The sequence below is a fragment of the Lonchura striata genome, chromosome 1 (genome assembly GCF_046129695.1).
Source record: "Lonchura striata isolate bLonStr1 chromosome 1, bLonStr1.mat, whole genome shotgun sequence".
NCBI lineage: Eukaryota > Metazoa > Chordata > Aves > Passeriformes > Estrildidae > Lonchura > Lonchura striata.
This window is the reverse complement of record NC_134603.1, coordinates 7,985,514-8,007,929: the sequence shown is the minus strand read 5'-3', so window position 1 is coordinate 8,007,929 and position 22,416 is coordinate 7,985,514.

Sequence of the window (22,416 nt, the reverse complement as noted above, 5' to 3'; positions counted from 1 at the left end):
GGCCCTTGTAAGTGCTTTGACATGCAGAAATAGGATCTACACTGGCATCCAAAAGTCTGAGACACATTGAAATTATGCCAGAGAAGGGTTGAAAGTCCAACAGAATAATTTAAAGGCGTGACACAGGAAGAACACCTAAAGGGATTTACAGCATATGGTGTAAAAGACAACTACCTTAGGAATAGAGACATAAACAATAATTAGAGAATGTGTAAAATAATGTCAGGAAGAGTGGAAATTTAAGCATGCTATTTGGAAACAATCAGTGATATTTAGCTGTCAGCTCAGTTAGCTGGTGGAATAATATATACAGGGCAATAATAACTTGGAACAACTGAGAAGGAAAGCTGCTTCAAATTTGCCCATCGCGGGCAACTGAGAGTCACAACTGCTGCATCTGTGAGAAAAGCAAAGGGGTTTCTAGGACAGATGAGAACTTTCCAGAATATACAATGAAACACAAGTGTTACTGAATCTTATCCACCTTGGTGTCCTTATTCTAGAGAGCTCTCACCTGCAGTACTTTGAGATAGTGAGGTTCTACATTCAAGACCCCAATCTGGGCATGGTGAAGAAACCAACAGCGAAGGGGCTGGGCTGTTGTGCAAAAGGAATCTGGACACACCAAGCTTGCTCAAGCCATGATGATAAAAAGAGGAAATATTTTCATTAAAAAGTATTCCCTTTTTTCCATTTTTTCAATTCCAGAGGAGGTGAACCAGCTTAATGCAGGACAAACAGACTGGGCATGAATACATTCAGACAGAAACCAGAGAGTTTAGATAGAATTCAGAGTTTCAAACTCTCTGGATCACAACCAGTAAACATCAATAAGAATTTTTGAGACAGATCCTGATCAGCAGTTTGTGTAGGTAAGAAACTGTGTACCTGTAATGGCAGGAAGCAGAATCTGATGACCCTTCTGCTCTAACATTCCTGGTAAAGTAAAATAGAGCTGCCTGATCAATTAGTCCTGATTCAGAAAATTGTCCTTATTTGTGACTGACTTAAAAAACACATGGGAATTTAGCATCTATTTAATTACCTGACTGAATTAGTTTTACTGAGCACTGCAGGCTAATGTATTTTGATAACGAGAACTAAATTTCTTGATGCAATATTGTATTGTTAATAGAAAAAATGCATCATAAAGCAAACAGAAAATACAGCATAAAATAATCCAAATTTAAGATTAAAATAATAGTATAAACACAACAGAATTAATTTTATTTTTTCATAGCAGAAAGTTGGTGCTAGTTTCTCTTAAGAAACAGAAAACCAGGTTTTATATCATCCAAACATGAAAACTAAAAATGGCCAGGGTATATCATGTTCTGGGTGTTTATTCTGGTCAAACAGTGCATTGATTTTGTGCTATCTTCTGCTTTAAGTGCATGCTATTAAAATTGTGTGCCATTTCCATAGTGCTGAAATGTTGTGCTATTACTAAAGAGAAAGGAGTCTTTTTAAAGGTCCATGAATATTTACTTGACAAGGATTTTGGTGGAACTGGAATCATCATTACCTTCTATCAGGAGAGACCAAACCAACACCAAAAAGAAAAGTCAAAAGTTCAGGTGTAATTAAAAAGGAATGTCATTGATTCTGTTCTCTGAGCAGGTTCCAGTAACCTAAAGAGTTATTAATGGAGACAGCATGATGATGATCAAAGGAGAAGCTTGCAAGAAATAAAGATTTTCAATACTGTGCTATTTTCACAGCTGCAGGCCTAGAGCCAATACAGTTATGAGTAACTGCAAAGACAGGTGAAAGTAATAATTTTTTATGGAGAATATGCTTTCAATTTTGGAAATCTAACAAAAAATAGTTTGCATTTGGCATTACTTAACAAATGGGAGCAGAGAACGTGGTTCAGTTTAATTGTTGGAACTACTAAGATATTCTTTTATGATGAAGTCATTTAAGTCAACAGCAGCATGCCAATAATCTTCAAGCCTCCATTTCCATTATTTACTTTTAAAAAATTATTTATAAATGCCCCACAGCACTGTGTTGTCTATTGGGTGTACTGGATTGAATATGCAAATTATCTTAATGCTGCCATTTTTCATCAGAAAACCCCTAGAAGAGGTAGTGATGTAAAGAATTGGCAGAAACTTTGTGTTTTGACAGCAAATGAGGGAAATGAAAGGAGAAAAATGAAGGAAGCAAAGGAAAATTCTGTTGCCAAGGCTGGCAGCTCCAATGCCAGCACAACCTGCAGTGGAGCACTCCAGAGAATTCCTCAGCTGGGGGAATCTCAGGGAAACACAGAGACCTGGCAGAAAACCACAGCACATGTCACAGCAACTGATGGGACTTGGGCAGGACCAGGGCATCAGCGGCCAAGCCATGGATCAGAGGAACTCAGGAACTCACAAACAGTACCAGAGAACAGGTGCAGCAGTTCATGTGGGAGTTTTCATGGAATGCTGTGCAGGCTAAGGCTGCAACTCAGCCAGCTTGACCAGGGAGCAATGGCATTGACTGTTGAGTTACCAGGGCTCATGGAAAGAGCTTTAAACTAGGTTTGAAAGGGGAAATTGATAAACCAGGCTCTCTAGAGGTAAGCTGGGGGGCAGCACACCAACATTTCAGGGAGTGTTCTAGTGAAGCCCCTCAGGCTGCTCCAGGCTGTGCTGAGCACACTGAAGCACATATTAAACATCTCTGTAAGAATGTGTGGACTCCTCAGCCATCTCCTTGGAGAAGGGGATGGAGATCCACATGGCAGCAAATTAATAAAAGCTGTTAATATCTTAGAAACCATGGAAGAACCTGGGAACAGTCCCATAGGAATCATGGCTTCTCCTCCAGCAAAGGTGTCAGGAACAGTAGCCCAAGTGAAGTGCATCTCCAGCAATGCATGCAGCATGGGCAAAGAGCAGGAGGAGATGAAAACCATTGTGCAGCTGGAAAACTTCAATAGAGCTGCAATCATAGCATGGCTGGATGAATCACACAGCTGCAGGGGATGGCTATAAGGTCTTCAGTAGGGACAGGCAAGAAAGGTGAGAAAGTAGAGTACCCCTGTGTGCTTGGGAGTATTTTGACTACCTAAACTTGATGATGGTGATGAAAGCATCAAGTTTTTATGGGTAAGAATAGGGGGAAGTCCAAGAAGACAGATATCCTGGTGGGAGTGTATTATAGACTGTCCAGCCAGGACAAAGAGGCACATGACACATTCTATAAGCATCTGGGAGAAATCTCACAATTGTTAGCCAGGTCCTACACTTGTGTCACAGCAAACCCTGCAGTGCTCCAGGCTGGGGGCAGAGTGGCTGGAAAGCTCCCAGTGGGAAAGGCCCTGGGGGTGCTGGCCTCCTAGCATTCTGTGTCAGCACCAGTGTGGCCAGCAGGACCAGGGCAGTGATTGTCCCTCTGTGCTGGGCACTGCTGAGGCCTCCCCACTAACCCTGAGTTCAGTTTTGGGCCCCTCATGGCAAGAAAAGTGGAGATGCTGGAGCAAGTCGAGAGCAGGACAATGGAGCTGGGGAAGTGTGTGGAGCACAAGTGTGATAAGGAGCAGCTGAAGGAGCTGGGGGTGATAAGCTTGGAGAAAAGGAGGCCCATGGGGACTTCATTGCTCTCTACAACTCCCTGAAAGGAGTGTGCAGTCATGTGGGCGCTGGTCTCTTTTCCTGAGTAACAAGCGATGGCAGAAATGTCCTCAAGTTGCACCCAAGGAGGTTTAGATCAGATATTAGGAAAAGTCACTTCATGGAAAGTGTTGAGCATTGGAACAGGCTGCCCAAGGTTGAGTCACCATCCCTGGAGGAATTTAAAGGACATGTGATGTGGTACTTAGGGACATGGTTTAGTGGTGAACTTGGTTTGGAGTTGGTCCTTAATGGTCCTTCCCCAGCTAAACAATTCTGTGACTGTGTGTGTGGTGGGAATCCTCTAACTTCCAATATATGTTTCCAAAAGAGTAGCTCCTGACAAAATTAATTGCAATTTCAGATCTAGAATTTTCACTCACTCCACAGACAACCTTTCACATTTGGTCTTGAACAAATCTCAGGGACAGAGCCACTAGTATGTCACAGGAGGTGAGTCTGAAGGAGACAGCAATAAAAGATGGTTTGCAGTTCCTCAGAGAAAATACACTTAAAACAAAAGTGTAAGCTATGTCCATGGAAAAGGAAAGTAGATTGAGGTCTCCACACAGAAGAACAGGAAGAGAAAACCACATTTACATTTACATTATCAGTTCAAGGAAGACCATGGAAAATGCTGATCAGCTTCTCACAGTGCAGAAGGGACACTGCTGACCAATGACATTGAGAAACTCAAAAGCGAACATTATTTTTTACTAAAAACAGGGAACATTTTATGCCAATGACCAAAAACAGAAGAAGATGGCTTTTGGCTGCACTGCTTAGTTGTACTGTTGGACATGATGATCCTTGTGGATCACTTCCAACTCAGGATATTCAATGACTCTTGTGTTATTTGAGATGTTCACCCCACCTGCAGTTGTTGGTACAGAAAGATGCAGGACACTCCACAGACAATGGAGATGCTCAGATATGCTCTGGCATCCCAAATGCCATTCTACATTCAAGAAACTCATTTGAGCCCTTGATATTCTCAGTACAACTTGGCCTGTGAGGTTGACCTTGGTGTCTGTTGGGGTTATAGGCTGTGAGAATTTGTAAAGAGTGGATGAACTACCAACAGACTGTGAGGGTCAAAAGCATTCTCAGTCCTGATAATGGCAAACAGAGAGAACCTGGAGGAAATACAGACCTTTCAGCTTGGCTTAAATGCACATTAGATTTCCCAATCAAGTAATCAAAACAGCCATCTGTAAGAATCTGGAAAATAAGGAGTCATATAAGAAAAAATGCCTATGTGCCAAGTATTAAATTATGACAGAATCTGCCTAGTTTCCTTCCAAACTAGACAGAAGTTCACACAGCAGCAAAGAAGTTCTGGATTTCATTGGCACAACTCTATTATAAATAAGAATAAGTGCAGTATAAACAAAATCACACACAGCAGGTGCAGATATAGTTAGACACCTGCACTTCACCCTAGTAGTGTTCATAGGTCAGGGCTTTTACCAGAAGTTCTTTGTAAATGTGAAAAAAAATGCATTGGGTGTGGTCCCATCCTTCTGTTCAGTGTTTAACAGTGAGATTTAATGAATTTTCAAGTGGTGTGAAGGCACTGCTGAGCCTCTTTGAGAGCTGTTATGTTCCCATTACTGAGAGATGCCTCTACCAGAATTAAGGTGCAAATGAGACCACATGTCAAAGTCAATAGTACAGATTTTATTTAACAGTAAATTTTAGAGGTGATATAGATAAACCAAAAGAAACTGAAAATGGGTGGAGGGAGAGAAAGACACAGATTAGGTAGACAGATATTACAGCCTGTGAATCCAGCAGCATCCTGTTTGTCATTCTTCACCCTAAGCTCCTCGACACTGGGGATCCCGAGATTGTTAAAAACTTTTCACAATTTCTATATTTCAGCAAACAAAGGAGTTAATGTTTATTTGCTACACAGTTCTATTGGTTAAATTATTCCTTCGTTTTTAGCGCTGATTAGCCCTGTGCTCAGTCTTTCTCTCTTCCTAACTGAGTTTCTTTGAATCAGTGGGTTATGAGAATCCCCTCCTGCTGGAATTACCTTTTACCTCCTCAGGGCTGATTTCAGCACAGCTGCTGAGTTTCTTCCCTTGTGGGTTCATTGTGCCCACTATCAGTGCTCCCCTAGGCTTGAGGTAGCACTGGGACAATAGTAGCACCTTTATCTTATTCCCATCAGGTGGCTTAGTCTGCTGTCTAAGTTCCAGGAATCCATGGAGACAGATTTGAGGGGAAGGGGTTGGAGTGGGGAAGGTTCCCATGGCAGCAGGTGCCATCTGGCCATAGCTTGGGGTGGTACCAGCAATGTGTGTACACACAGTTTTCCACAGTGGGAACCCTTGCCTGGATGCACCACCAAGGATGTGCCAGGCCCAGAGCCAGCCCCAAAGCCAGCACCACCCTCCTGCTCCATTCTGCAAAGTCCTTCTGTGGCCTTAGCGTGTTTGAGACAGGCAACTGTGATTTTTTGAAGTCCTTACAGAAAAAGGTCAAGTTTGCAGATGATCTTGACATTTGAAATATGCAGGGTGTAGTTCAATATGAACACATTCAGGACGGGAAGAATTGACTGTACAAACACACCATATGGACCAAGGCCCCAGGGAGCAGCTATTCAGAAAAGGGGATGGGATGTGGTGAGTCACAAGCTGGAGATGAGTCAACAGTGTCCTGGTGTGTGAAAAAGCAAAAATGATCCTGGGATTTGTGGAAAGCAGTATGCAGCCTACAGAGGATGTGAGGATGCAGACCCTGCTGAAGATACTGATTAGTATTTGTAATCATGTAAGTGTTGGCTGACAGGTAGTAAGAGCAGATCTTGCAGAGGATGTGATCACAGATGAACTTTTTGCCTAAGATAATGCCATGAAGATCAGGAGGATGTCACAGGGAGAACAGTCCTGCAAAACCAGGGTAGGGGAAACAAATTTATTAAAACACAGGTGTGGGAATCCAGGACATCCCTCTGGCTGCCCTGTCTCAGAACCCTAGCAGGGGGCTTGGAGACCTTGGCACAAAGTCAAAAACAGCTGTGGCTTTGATTTTAGCCTGTGGAAAAAACTGCCAACTTTGTATGAGGAATTACAAGGAACAAGGGTTTGAGTAGTGTGGTAGTTGAATTGACACAGGGGGAAAAAGTAGAATTTTGGGGCTTTTTAGAATGGGGTTCAGGGGAACAAGATGGAGGGATTTGGGCATGTCCTGACCTTCTCCTTCTTGTTCTCCATGTCTTGCTGTGATGGTGACACTTTTCTATTGGTTTAGGATAGAGACACTATCCAACATAAATGATAAATATTGGCATATTATTGTAAACATAGCACATGTAGCTTTTCTTATAAAATGTAAACACTGCCTGAGGGGGCAGACAGAATGCCATGGCCAACCTGCTAGACAGAGCTCAGCAGGTCAAAGAAAGAATGCTATAGATAAGAGAAAATAAACAACCTTGAGAAGCCGACCCTACACATTTCAGACTTCCCTGGCTGTGCAGGCTGAGAAATGAGGACTTTTACACTCTCGGGGTCACCTTGACACCCAGACCCCGAGACACAGGGTGTGCAACACCCTTTGCCAGGAATGGAATGTGTACTTTTCTAAGTTATACAAGATAACACGGCATTGTTTTGGACTGGTGTATAATATTAGGTTATAGGATAAAAGGTTTTTCTGCACATGCACAAGGGCAATGGGAGAGCCCCAGGACATGTCTTGGTCAGAGACATGATCTGTACAACATGCAATGAACTGACCACAGCCTCCATTCCCTGTTCCCCTGTACAGTGTAGGGGAGGAGGTAGAGAATTTGGGGATGAATTTGAGCTTGTGGAGAAAGAAGGAGTTGGGGGAAAGGTGTTTTCAAATGTAACTTTTATTTCTCATTATACTACTCTGAATGGATTTGTAATAAATTAATTTCCTCAAGACAAATGTGTTTTGTGCATGATGGTATTTGGAGAGTGTTCCTCACTCCCTGCCCTTATCTTGACCCTCGAGCCTGTTATATTTACTCTCCCATCCAGCAGTGACAGAGAACCTTTGGTGAGTACCTGGAGTCCAGCCAGATTCAACCCATCAAACCCATAAACCATTATTTTTTTGCACCAAACCAAGCCTGTGGCCATACTGTGAAAAGTGAGACCGTGGGTCAATGGACACAGAACTCTGACAGCAGATGACAACTGCCACAAGAGGACATCCTTCCTCATACAGACCTTGTAGAACCTCAGCTGGTGTCTGCTTTGGGTAATTTAGGAAAGAAATCAGTCTAATGGGGGAAGGAAAAAGAATTCTGGATTTTTAATTTCAGCATGAGCTGTTCTGGCGAGAACACTGCCTGTGAGAATTGTAAAGTCCATATTGCTCAGAGACATCTACAAGCAGGTTAGATCATCATCTGCCAGGACGGCTTAGCTAAAGCTGATCTTGTCTTTGGTGAGTCAAAACATACTAAAAAGTTGATAAGATTCCCAGTCACTGTCAGACTGCAGTGAAGACAGACACCAATTCCCTGCAACAGCTTTCACAGAGAATGATGATACAAATACAGTCGTGTAAGGAGCCAGGGCAGACTTGTCCTGATGGGAAACATTCCTAATTGCATCTGGTTTCAGACCTATGTGAGGCAGGCTGCCTTCCTTGCCAAAAGCATCTGAGAGCTGCAGTAAATTAAAGCAGAAGTATTCAAAGTTCAAACCACACAATCTAGAAAATCATATTTCATGTACACCAAGCACGTATCAAAATCAATGACAACCATCTAAAGCAGGCAGGAGATCATTCTAAAACTCAAAATTGCAATGGATTTATTGGCTCAAAACTACACTAATATGGAAATAATGTTTCATATTGCATAATATATTCCATCAATTTCATTTCTGAAGAAATATATTATTTATCTCAAATCTTACATACAGTAGAACAAAATATGTGATAATAGGGCCAGCAAAAAATGCATATAAGTAAATTTGGCTTTTTGCCTAGGATTTGAGAGGACTGTCAGAAGATGTAAGTAAATGCTAGGGCAGCAGATGCTAAACCCAACAAAGAGTGCAGAGTATTTCATGCAGAATATTTTACACATTTAAAAAACAGAGTATTTATTGTAGAGTATTTTACACATTTAGAAAAACAGACACTGCTTTTGCCTCTTTTTTGTTTAGTACCAGCCTCATGTGAAGATACAGATGAAGCTTTAGAAAGAAAAGTAGCAAAATTTCAACAGTGGGGTAGGCAACACATAGACTGTTCTATACAGACTGTTCTATACAGCCTTGTTGCTGTAAGTTTCTACTTGGGTAATAATTAGTATTGACTCTATGATTGTAGGAGGTTGGTTCATTGTTTTATTATCTTATCTTATATTATACCTATTAAGAAACTCAGTAACTCTCACAGTTAGTCTGATACAGCTTTGACCTAATTGGTCAATCAATCTAAACACTATTTAGTGTCTAATTAAGAAATCACCCTTTGGTAAACAAATTTTTATAACACATTCTACATGTGTACAACAACTGGCTTAGCAAGTGCAGATAAGAATTGTTTGTCATTTTTTCTCTGATTTTTTTACAGCCTTCCCCAGGAAAATGCCTGGGAAAGTCTGTGCCTGCTCTGTGGCCAGAGAGCTGCTGCCACACAGCCTGAGCTCATGATTTCCTTACAAGGTGCTCCGGCTCCAAGTCGTGGAAAAGACAGTCTACCCTGTACAAAAAAGGCTGTAAAAGGTTAGACAGACCATTAAATGTTGCCAAGGAGTGCCTGTGAAATTGTCTGTGTATCCTATCTGATACCAGACTCTGGAAAGGTCTCTGGAGCAGGGCCCAGGGATCTGCCACCCCACCCAGCAAAGCCTCACACGTCTGCTCTCCCATGTGACTTTCACAAAAAATGACAAATCCAGGTGATGGGATGCAGGTTTGAGTCCTCTCACCCCGGGCAGGGAATGGAATGGAGCTCTCCCAGACTCTGGACATGCTGTGGAAGAGGCAGTCAATGTCCAATATTGACCCAACAGAGATGAGGCGACACAGGTACTGTCTCTGCAAGAAGACCAAGTGCTCTGACCAACAAGGACAACATTGCATCAGCACTTCCACTTGCTTTGTTTGCATCCAGGCTGCCCCCAGTCGGCATGAAAAACATCCTTCATCTCCAGCAGAGCTATTCCAACCCCAGAGAGAGAGCCTGCTTCCAGAGACACCAGAATTCTGTGGAGTCACCAGAGATATCTCTGCCCCCTGGCCCTACAGATCTTAATGGATCTTAAACAATCTACTCTAAGAAAGGTTAATCACTGCAGACAGGGAAAGAGCTAGTAGGAAATAAACTTTTTTTAGCAATGCCTGACATAAGTTAGGAGAAATCAAAGTTCCTCATCTCTGCTCACCTTCCCAGCAGAGATGAACAGTGGAAATACCAAACAAGACACATAAACAGTAAAAAGCAAGATTTTTAAAGCATCAGTACAGTTTCAGTAATCCCAGGTGTTATTAATAGCATCACTATGGGCATTTATTTTCCCCACACTAAAAGAAGAACTTTAATCCCCTATTGATTGAAGCTAAAGTGCAGGACACACTGCCATTTACATGATTGATTCACATACCTTGAGGGAATCAAGTCATCTGTAAACCAAATTTTTTCTTCCTTTACAGGTCCCTGTTAGATAAATGTCTCTGTAAGCAAAATATCTTTAAATTAAGGGCAAGAGGTGAAATACATTGCTAGCAAAAGCAGGCAGGGCTTCAGTGAAGTCCAAGTGGAAAATCTGACCTGATAAACACATTTTCTTGAGTTGTGAGGAGGTAATTTGGTCTCAAGAAAAATAATCTTGAGACTGAGAAATTACATTATTCCATACAGAAGATACACTTGGGAGACAGAGATATTCACCTATTATATATATTAAAAAATGTATTTTCCCCAAAAGAAGGGGTTATTGAAAAAACCCAATCTAGTGTCTAATTCAAATAGCTGGGATGTACTCTGGTTTTCAGAAGATGACAAACATTCCCCCTACTAAAACAACTGTCTTCACTCAGGCATAAAATGAGAAGGTTGAATATCCCGGTCACTTCTTGAAAGGAAAACTGGAAACCTGTTCAGAAAGTGGAGATAAATCACCTAAGGAATAAAGCCAGGAGGAAGAGAAAGCCCCAGGGGCCTCTGGTGTGTGTGCTCGTGATCGACGTCTCCTAAAGTGTTCACTTTGAAACCTTCATGTCAAAGTTTCTCCAGGCTCCTGACAAACAGCGTTTTTACTACATTCATCTCAGCAGGGAAAGTGTGATAACTTAGAAGGATGAAATTCAAAAGCATTTCTGGTTCATTTGAAATAGCAGCAGCCATGACTAGGTAATAGAAAATAAAGTTCTTTTCATTGCTGTGAATCTCAATGATGCCATCTCAGGCAGGAGCAATAATGTTTGATTTTTCTTCTACGTTTGTCACTCAGGGACTGAGTGCCTTGAGGGAGGGAATGAAACAACAGCTCCCAGCATTCAGACAGCTATATATTTATTTATATGCTGAACAACAAGGCTAAGGAGTTGTGGATTTAATACAAAGGGGCTTTCAACCTACAGCTCTCAAAGCCATGAGCAAAGTAATTCAATAATATAAAGTTTTGATCTGGTTTGTATAAAAATCAAATTTATATTTTCTCATTGAATTGCAAGTGGATGACCACTGTCCACCCCAAGAGTGGACAGCAGCCTGTCTGGTTCCCAGTCTGGCCTGTGCCTGTCCTACCACCAATGGATTATGTCAAAGTGATGAAGAATGGTGTCATGTTATAGAGATACCTCTTTGCCAGCTGCAAACTGGTGTGAGCACAAAATTAATCTTCACAGAATTTCCCCCCGCCACTTTTTATGTATTTCTGATGGGAGAGGTAGAGCAATTGAGGACTGCCCTGCACACAGTATCTTCTTAACAGGGTAAGTTGCAAGGAAATTATTATTATTATTGGAAGGCACTTGTACAAAACAATGTAAACAAACCACTTCATCTTCCTAGAGAGAACAACTTTCACTTATTGCGCCACTACAAAGCACTCTTGTTAAATTTAGCTACAAAGATGATTTCTCTGCCTAGTCACACCAACGTTCTGGCCACTGGGCCAGGGGATCAAAGTATGTGACACAGCTTTTAGGAAGCTACCCATGTTTCCAAAACCATGCTGGAAGGAGCCTGGTTATTTAGTTCAATTCCCTTCTTCCCAAGTAAGTTTTCATTTTCATGCATTCCTGTGCAGCCATGTCTCAGCAGGATATTACAGTGCCAACATTTTGAAAGGAAAATTGCTTTCTCATAGTATTTCAGGCATGAAGCATCCCTTACAATCCAAAAATGCAACTCGGGTCTTCTCTGCTTTTCCAGATCTGCTGTCCTTATTGTCATGTCCAAGGGACCAGGAATTACAATGGCATAGGGTAGGGCTGAGAAAAGAAGGATGGCATTTCTGTCTACCTTTTGCATGCTGAGGAGGACTCATTTAAATTTAAAATTAATTAAAAAAATCCTGAAAATTTAGGGCAATGAAAGTAAACTGAACAAATGAAAAAGTGTCAATGAAAAAGTGTCAGCTTTTCCCCATAGCTCGCAGCACTGTATGTTCATTTCTGCTTGTTTGTCACTCCAAATAATGCAAAGAAAGCTTTATTATCTCCTACCAAGAATGGTTTATCATGTCTCTTTAAATGGCTGTAAAAGAGCTTTTGGAGAAGCATGAAGCTCTATGTATATTATAGGCAGCATTACAGTAGCAAAAGGCACATTTATGCAAACTTCTTGTAAGAGGTGACGATTTTATTTTTCCTTTTAAAACACATCCGTACTTAACATTGTCAGAAGGCACCAAACAATGCCATAACATAAATCCTACATTCATATGTCCATAAAACAGCCTCCATGCCTGGGGACTGCTCCTCCTTGTCTTCCTTGCCCTCCCTGGTGGAAGGGCTTGCAGGCAGCATCTCCTCCTCACAGCCAGCCTGTGCTGGTGCAGGACCGTGTGAGATACAGCACTGCCAGCTGCTCTTTGGTTAGCAGAGGCATTTATAGCACATTTCACCTCACTCTGATTTATCACAGCCTTTTCTTACACTCCTGTGAAGATTGTCCTCGCTGCTCCTAAGGGAGGTTATCCAGAGCCCAGTAAAACAAGTCCTCAGAACGAGTGCCAAGTATGAACTCAGTGACAGATGATACCCCTTAGGGGCCCTCTGAAAGCTCCAGTGGTGCTGCTGCTCCCATTTTCTGCCTTCCCCCTCTTGGTTACAGCACAGATGTGCTCAGATGCCCATCTGCAGCTGGATGGCACAGGAGCTAGGGGGAGAGGGAATATGTGAGTTATTTTGTAAACTGAGGGTTAGAGAGGACCAGGAACAAACAAATGCTTGACAGAAAACCAACATAAGCTGGAAGACAGACATACAGACGTCTCCCTTGATTCAAACCCCAAAAGGGTCACCGTGGGGCCCCATAAATGGCAATTTTGGGAATGATGAATCACACCTTCCATTTCCCCCGTGTTTCACTGGAAGCAGTTATCAATCATCTCCAGCATTACAAGTGCACCTCAGACACAAAGGAGGTGGGAAAGGGGCTAATTTGAACCCATTAAGAGTTTTCAGGCTGCCAAACTCAAGTCGTGTGTCTTTGTGAGGGTGAAATACAAAGAAGGCACCTAAGAGTACTTGAGAAAATTAAAGGCTAGCACAAGCACATCAGAAATTCAAAGAAATCCTGCAGCTGGGATTTAGAAGAGCACTAGTATAAAGTAATAGCTTATAAATCCTTGATTCCCTGAAAAATACTAATGCCAGTCATCTCAAGCTTTTTACTTATTGCCTGCCTACACAGCTGCCTTTCAGTTTGGGCATTTGAGGAGAAACTTCTCTGGACAACAGAGTGTGATTAAACTTTAAAATCCAATTCATGATACAATCTTCTGTACTTTTTAAAGAGAAAAAAAATAGTATTCCACCTAAAATTTACCAACAGAGGAGACCCTCTCTTGCCAGTTTGCACAACATGAGAACCCTTTTTTGGGGGAAAAAGAAAGAGAGAAATTACATAATTGGAAGGGGCTGGCAAGGTGCGGAGAGAAAAACTTTGCTGTGGTTAGGGGTTTTATAGAGAGGCTTTTATAAAGGGAGAAAGATCCAAAACATATTTTTTGGGAAAAACTGTGCAGAATGTGTTCAGAACCCAGGCTGTGCCACTCCAACCCTGCTCACTTATTAAACAGAGGTGGAAGCAACCAGGCCAGAATGCTCCATCTTCTGATTTAAAAAAGAAAAGTGGAAGGAATTGTTATCACTGTATTTGCAGCACAGCAGGCTGACTTATTTATTTTCTTTTTCTCCTAACTTACTCGTACAAGTGCTCCATTAATAATTCATGCTGGCTCTAAACGGCAGAGCAGCCCTGCTGCTTTGTCACATCTCACAATGGCTGAGTGACAACTGGCTCTGACTGCAGGCCACCATCTTTGACTATCTGCTGGGAGAGACACATCACTGTCCTTCCTTTGTCATTCAGTCCCTGACACGGTGGTGACAAGTGCTGGCCTGGCCTGTCATTCCCTTCACCCTCCGATAAGAGAACCTGCCACTCTTCAATGCAGGGTCTGAACTCCTGTGCCCCAAAGAAGGAGATGTATGTTAATGCTGCTGCTGACCTGCTAGTCTGCTTCTGCGGTTGTTTTTCCTCTGGATACAAATTTGGATTGACCATGCTTCAAAAAGCACAGAGTTTAAAAGCTGCTCTGGGATCAGCACCCAGCTAAACTCCATAGGGTAATGGTGTCCCCAGGGTGGTAAGAGGGAAAAAGGCTCTTTTTTTAGGAAAAGTCTCAGGTGACAGTGCCAGATTTTAGGGCAGACAATAAGGGATCACACATGGAAAGAATTATACGTTTCCTCTCTGTACAAAGGAGCTTTTGGGCCCGAGCTTTTGGGCAGGGCACAGTGCTATCCTTCCAGGGCCCTCCCAAAACGTGGGCAGGGAAGTGGAGGCAGGACCCACCACGTCCCTTCCCACCATGCTGAATAACACAAGCTGCTTCCAGAGGTTCCTGAAGAAAACAACTCTGCTCTGTTTTCCAGATGCTTGGAAGTTGTGAGAAACGACTGCTCACTTTTTAAAATTTCTGAAGATTTATTAAACTTTAACAAAAAACACAACAAAAGGACTAAATAAAGAAAATTTACAGTGCTGGGAGCCCCATGACTATCAGCCATGTGCTCATCTTCAAAATGGATGCTCCACCTTTTATACTTCTAGCTCCTCCTAAAGTCTTGTCAGTCGGCTCCTTCCTTGCCATCCAGTGCTGGAGATCAATTCCTCACATCTTGATTGGAGGTCAGGTATTGCCACAGTAACAAGCCAGCCCTCCCCAAATGCCCTGATTACCAAGGCCATCCCATGATAACAATGCAGGGGGGAGGATATATTAGATTAATACAACTATACATCCACAGAAACTTCTCTAAACATACATATGATGTTCACTCCTTAAATGTGAGAACCAACCATCCCATTACTCATCTATAACAGAAGTGACGGGGGTGTTGCCCTGATTTTTAGAAGTGTTAAGTTTTCTTTTATAGTTCTTTTGAAAGTTTTAAAGTTCTTTTAAAAAAGTTTTCCATGCCCTCTGATGTTTACATATTTCTACTGGAGTTCTCATGCACTATTCATGTAAATAATAATTATTTTACATTGTTCTTTGTAGAAGGAGAGAATTGATAGACTGTTAGTTTGACCAGTATGGTTGGAGAGGTAGCAATTTCATCCTCCAATCCACTGTCACTTTTAGAACTCTATACATTGCAAAGTTAGAAATAAAATTTGCTCTTTTTCCTCTCTTGAACTCACCAAGTTTCTGTGCACTCATTTCATGTCCAATAGCAACAGTGGGGGTGTTTCTGACAGGCACCAGAAAACCTCCCGGGGCTCCCTGTGACGCTGCCAGCCGCTGCAGCCCCGCATGCTCCGAGTGTCCAGCCAAAATTGCACTCAATGTGCAGCACCCCTCACAGAGCAGCCAAGCACCTGCGTGAGTGGCTGATCCCAGGAAAGGGTCAAGAGCTTTAAAGAGTTTCCTAATTTCCAGCTCTTTGATCTTCCCAGATGCAGGGAGGCAGACAAGTGCAAAACAGGGATTAAGCCGTAGGCAGAGCTGCCAAAGGCAGTCCTTTGTGCCCTCAGAGGAGGCTGCAGTGGGGCATTCTCAGCAAAGGTTCACTACACAGTGCTGTTACAAACACAGGAGGCAAAATATTACCCAAACATCCTTTTCCCCATGGAGACACTGAATGCTGCTTGCTTGATCCTTCCCTGCTGCAGCGCTGTTACCAATTACAGTCATTAAAGAACAGCTGCCGCTCCTTCGAGTGGAGAGCTCTCTCCAAACACACAGAAACCAATGAAAAAAAGATTTCTTTTCTTTCACTGGATTTTGGCTCAGATTCAGAGAGACCTGATGTTTAGAAAGCAGGGGATTGTTGTTCCTCCCCCGCCCCCCCCACCCCTATCTTACTTCTCCATCTCATGTTTGTGACTAGGGACCATTTCTTTTTCCAATCTATACAGCCAGTGACAGCAGGTTGGGGCTGCTTGACCCCCTCCCCCCCATTTTTAGAGGAGATTTAATTAAAAAACTCCACAGCAGGGCTGAAACTATTAGAAACTAGAAAGGAAGAAAGAATGAGGCAGAACAACAAACAGCAGCAGACTTTCAATGTCCTTTGCTCATGATGTTTTTTTCTGTTTAAGTCTTTCAAGCCTGTTCCATGCATTGCTCAAAGCTCAATTTGTCTTGCACACAGATCTTACTGAAAGGTAATAAGCAAGTCCTAGCTAGAGAGTAAATTAACATGTAATCTTTGACATTTTATATCAGCAGCAGCTGCCAATTGAGGTTTTTCCTTTATACAGAATGAAATATCTTGCTTGAGTTCTTGAAAATTTGATTTATGTTACATTTTTTCCATATTCACTTAGGATGCGCTTTTCCAGTCCCATGGTGGGAAAATGCACTGAGTTTTGCCTCTGAAATTATAAACAAAACTCTTCTTGAGCTAAGGGAGTTACAAATTAATCCAACAATTACTGTGCTGGGAGATCAAAATTTTATTTCCTTTCACCTTGTCCTTTTGGGGCCAAATTTTCATTTTCACACCTGTAAGGCTGTGACCAGTGAAGAGGTGGTGTGTTTGGATGGCCACAGCAGCTGCTGACACTGCCTTCCATTAACCTGTTCCTTCTCCTACTGTACAAACAGCTCAGCTGCTTCTGAAACAAGTCCTGAACCCAACCCACAACAGCAACTTGATCTGAGATTACCTGGTTTTTTCAGAATGCAAATCAGGAGAAGTTCAGCTGCTGTTGCCTCACAAGACAAAAAACACCAGGGGAGTGTGAAGGGTTGGGCAGCAGAGGCCTGTCCTCACTTTCCTTCCCAAGTTGCTGAGACACCAGGCCCTTCATTTGCACTGCATTAACACCTGGAGCAGCTCTGGCAGAAAACATGACAGGTGAGGTGCTTTATTGGACCATGCAGGTAACTCAGAATTCAACTGGAAGACTGGTTGGACAGGGACTGTAATTTCTCAGATAACTGTGAAAGATTCCAGCTGAGGTTTCAATTGGTACAGCTACAGAAATATTTAATAATGGTAATTATATTACTATCACCGCTCTGTAATTTCATAATGTATAATAAAATGGTGCCTGCTAGTTTAAAATATGCACGTAACTAAATACAGCAGCTGCAATAAGCTCCATCTTGCTCACCTGTCTGTATCACTGTTGAATCCCCACCACTCACAACATGTCTAAGATTCCACATCAGTTCAAAAAGCTGTAATTATCTGTCTTTGAAAGACTAAGCAGGATTATATAAAAGGATTAAGCATACACATAAAAATAACCTACTAGAAACTGTAGGTGGACTAATCTCTGAATCACCTGAGAAGGCTGAAATTTCCCTCTTTTATAGAGCTGCCTGTTTCTACATCTTGTTTAGCTCTGTAGAGTGATTGAAGTAAACTGCCACCTGTGCTCAGCAGAAAGGCTACAAGAATGTTGATATCAGAGCTCCAGTTCTGGGCCACTTGCCTGAAACAGTCACAGCTCTGCAAGAGGCCCTGTCCATCTGAAGGTCTGAAAACATGGGTAAGTTTCACATCAAGGGATACCTTCACTCTTTTCTCTTAATACTTGTGAAAACCAGAACAAATAATAGCAACACTCAGAAAGAGTGATTATCATCATTGTGTTAATGACGGTCATGGAAAAAAGGTTCCAGCTCAATGAGCTCTGACATAAAAACAAATTTTGCAATGAAATAATAATAAAAAAAGGAATAAATGGGACAATCTGAAACACAAATCCACAAGGAAGTGATTCACTGCAGTGGTGTGTGGACTGTGTAATCCTAAAGCACAGTGGAGTTCAAGCCTGCCAAGAGAGATTTCTGCCACATGAATATGTTTGTGTGTCCCCAGCACAAAGGGGCTGAGCCCACTGAACCTGCTGCCCTCCTGTCAGCAGAATGGCTCCACCCCAGGCTCACTTCACAAGATGGTCAATTAAATCAAGCTGATGAAGCAGACAAATCCAGCCAAAGGACAAATTAAGCTGCACAGAATGTTTCATTGCCAAGGCAGAAATGTAACACAGGGAACAGATGCAGAGGGGCTGCTGGACTCCCAGCATCAGGAAACGCTACCAGGAATTGATGGCAATAAGGTCTCCATGCAGAAAGGAAAGCTGTGCCATGGGATGCATGATCCAAACACTGAGGCTGATTGTCTTAGGTTGCAAATGCATGATGTGCCCAGGGTGTGTACTCTGTGGCCATCTGTTAGAGGGGGGCAGTTATCTTCTGTTCATTGGGCAGTTTTCTTTATCTCTTCCATGATCCATCCTCCCTCCAGGAGATCTCTTCTGTCAACGGGCCAGTGAGTGTCCCTGCATGGCTGATAAAATTACAGCATCCCAATGGGACATGCTCTGCCCAGGAGGAGGAGCCAAGAATTCCTACCTGGATACAATCTGAGGTTTGGAACACCACAGCAGCCTTTGCCCACTGCATTCCCAGAGGAAGACCAGGCCCATCCCCACCAGCCCTGGAGCTTCAGAGGAAAACTCCCCCCTTGTCCAGGATCCCTGCTCCAGCAGAAGCACAGCTGGCACTGCAGGAGGGCTGAGCCACCCTGGGATGGGACTGCCTCCACCACCCTGACCCACAGGGTGTCAGGTCATGTTCTGACTCTGGCAGTGTTGTTTTGTATTGTTGAATTTTTATTTTTCCTAGTAAAGAACTGTTATTCCTACTCCCATATCTCTTTTTTGAGAGCCCCTTCATTCCAAAATTATAATAATTTGGAGGGAGGGGGTTTACATTTTCCATTTAAAGAGAGGCTTCTGCCTTCCTTAGCAGAAACCTGTCTTTTCAAACCAAGATACTGATAAATGCAAAAATTAGAGAGACAGAGATTATTCAAAGAATGGTCCAGCAGGTAACAGTTTACCATCTTTTATGAAGAATGGATCGATATAAGAATGTTCCTAATGAGAGAAGAAATTAATTCCAGTCAGTGTTGCTGGTTTATAAGCAGAAAGGTCACCAAGGGTCTGGAGCAGGAGCTGAACAGATTGAAGTTTGTTATTACCAGTGTTAGATGGAAATGCAGAATAATTACTTTTGCAAGCTTGCAAAGGATTAAACTGACTTAAATGGGATGAATCTAGCTGCAGCCCACTCCATCAGCTGTGTGACAGTAATTAATATGCAGATTAAAAAAAAAACAGCCCAAAACCCAGACATTTACTCTACACTAAGGCAATATCTTTCTTTCAAAACTTCAGTGACATCTCAGGCTTTACCACAGTAGTGGCAAGATGTCTTCTAATGCACAAAGGTATTAATGTACAGATGAATTAATTTTCCAGGCTTTTTTTCTTAATGCCAAACATCTTAATTTGGGACGATAAACTGAAGTTCCAGTTTCATGCTACAAATTTAGGAAAGTATTTAGGAAAAAAAATATTGAATTTACTTACAACTGCACATAATGAGGTTCATAGGATCATAGATTGGTTTGTGTCTGGAAGTGACATTAAAGATAATCTAGTTCCAATGCTCCTGCCATGGACAGGGACACAGTATCCCAGGTTGCTCAGAGACCCCTGAGGGTCAGCCTGGCCTTGAACACATCCAGGGATGGGGCAGCCACAGCTTCTCTGGGAAGCTTGTGCCAGGCCTCACCACCCTCACAGGGAAGAATTTTTTCCTAGCATCCAATATAAACCCCTCACCTTTCAGCTCAAGGTTATTTTCCCTTGTCCTATCACCCCATAATTTTTAAAAAGTCCCCCTCCGGCTTTCTTGTACCACCTTTAGGAACCTGAACATGCTATAAGGTCTCCACAGAGCTTTCTCTTTTCCAGGCTGAACAATCTCAATTCTTTGAGCCTGTCTTCATAGAAAAGGTGCTCTAGCCCATTGATCATCTCTGTGGACTTGCTCCAACAAGTCCATGAATGACAAAGGATGGCAGGAATAACTCAGTAGGCTTGTGATTCCATTTGCATGCAGCAGACAATTCTATCATAGACACCCTCATGAGTTTTGTGTAGCCAGATGTAAGACAGCTGCAGCTAGGGAGAAATGCTTTATTAGTAGCTGTGCATTTCTGCTAGGATGAGCTACTTATTACAAGTGAAAGTTTTAAACTTGCAGAAGTTTTACAACTCCTGGATCTGCCTCTTTCTCTGGACTGACTTCTTGAATGTTTCCCTCCTGCCTGCAGCACCACAACCCCAAGGGCTCTTGGCTCAGACACAGCACAGCAGCTGGGACCTTTGTGGGCCATTACCTGCCTGAAGAGCTGTTGCAATGTTTTGGTTTGTGCAAATCAGACTTGACCTTTGGATGCTGTGGATTGGTGGTGCAGCTCTTCAGCAAGTCCTGAGCAGCTCTTGTGCATCTGTTTTCAAAGCAGCTTCATCTCCTGTTCCAGATATTGCAAGAGTTCCCCAACCACTCTTGTGTCAGGAATGCTCCCCACCAGCTCCCATCTCCATCCACATGCAGCTGGATGCTCATTTAGTGTCAATGAATTCCCAGTCATTGGCAGAGAAGAATTAGTTTTGTTGTTTGTCTGCTGATGCTTTATAATCTCTACATATGCACAGCTAATTTTGTTTTTAACCATACTTGCTGTTCCTCTCAATCTCAAAACCTCCTGAGAGGTGGTATAATCCCATTGGTTCCCATTTCCATGATACATGCTTCTAAGCACATTCAATTACTGCATGCATAATTGCCAGCTCACATAGGCTCAATCATTAGTTTCTAAATCAGGTATTTAACTAACCCTTATAAATCACTGGGAGGGTGATTTAAACACAAATTCATATACCCTTGTGGTGTCAGCCTCAGTGAAATGGTTTGGGTTTGCAGTAAATCCCACAATATCCAAGCCTTAGTGCCTTCGGTTTTATAGGCAGGATCTAGAACAAGCAAAATCCTCTAATACAGGGAATCCTGTTACATTTCTGAGAAGGGGAATAAGGCAAACTGCCTTCAACAGTAGAAAAAGGGACCAACCAAAGCATTCAGCATAAAAAAGGAGCACCAAGGGATCTGGAAAAAGAGTGAGAGAGGTAAGGCATTCTTCTGAATGTAGAGCACAAGGGAAAAAGCATGAATGTCCAATTCAGATGGATCTGGGCTCAACTGGTAAATAAGCAATTAAACAACAATCTGCCTTCATGTTGAGTTGTGACATGGAACACCCTGACATCCAGCCTAGAAATGTTTTTGGTGTCTCACAGTACTCAGTGTCCTCAAATCTTTGTGAACCAACCTAAGCATAAAGTACAGACTCTAACAGCTGTTGAACAAGGGTCTGGAAAGAGAGAAGAAAGTCAAGACCACAGTTTGTAGCCTAAGACGAAACCCATTCTCTGCTTTTAAGTATGGCCAGGAGGAAAGAAGTCCCAGTGGCTACCTATAAAAAATTATAAATATAGACTTTTACTGATAAACACATTAATATTGTTAATTCATGACAGACAGACTTCTGGTTTGCAACATTATCAAATCAAGACTTTTCAAGAATATCCTTTGTGTGTGGTTTTGAAAGCTGTGTTTCTTATTGCCCTGGTGTCACACTGGTTCCTGCTAAAGCATCTACAAAGTCTCCCATTGGGGGCTGGACCGTAGTTATATGACAAGGTACCTAAAATCAGTGTATCTACAGTTCAAAGCTGGTCCCATGCAAAATCCTATGCTGAAAATACCAGCCAAAACCATAACTGCTTGAAAAACAGCATAACCAAAATCATGCTGCCATCACTCAGCCAATGTCTGTCCTTTTGTACTTCCACTCATCTGCCAAGGAAATATCAGTTTCTAGAATTTCTGAAAATTTTTTTTTCAAGAGGAAAGACAACACAAAGCTATCCGGCTTCTCTTGGCTGTACCACAGGTTTACAGCTGCCCCTTACTCTAATTCTCTGTTTACACACATAAAATTTTAAAAATTCGTATCAATCCCACCTGCTTGGAGGTGAGAGAGATTAAGATCTTCGGGGCAAGAATTTTTGTTCAGATATAAGAATACCTACTAGAACCACTGCCTAAATTTTTAATTCAATTACACAGAAATAGTAAAATTAAAAGGCAAGAATGGGAGAGAGTAAAATATTTTTTTATAAATGTTTGTCAGAACTTTTGTTACACTTGGCTTTTTCTGTAACAGTTTTTAAGGTGATGATCAAAAAAGCCATA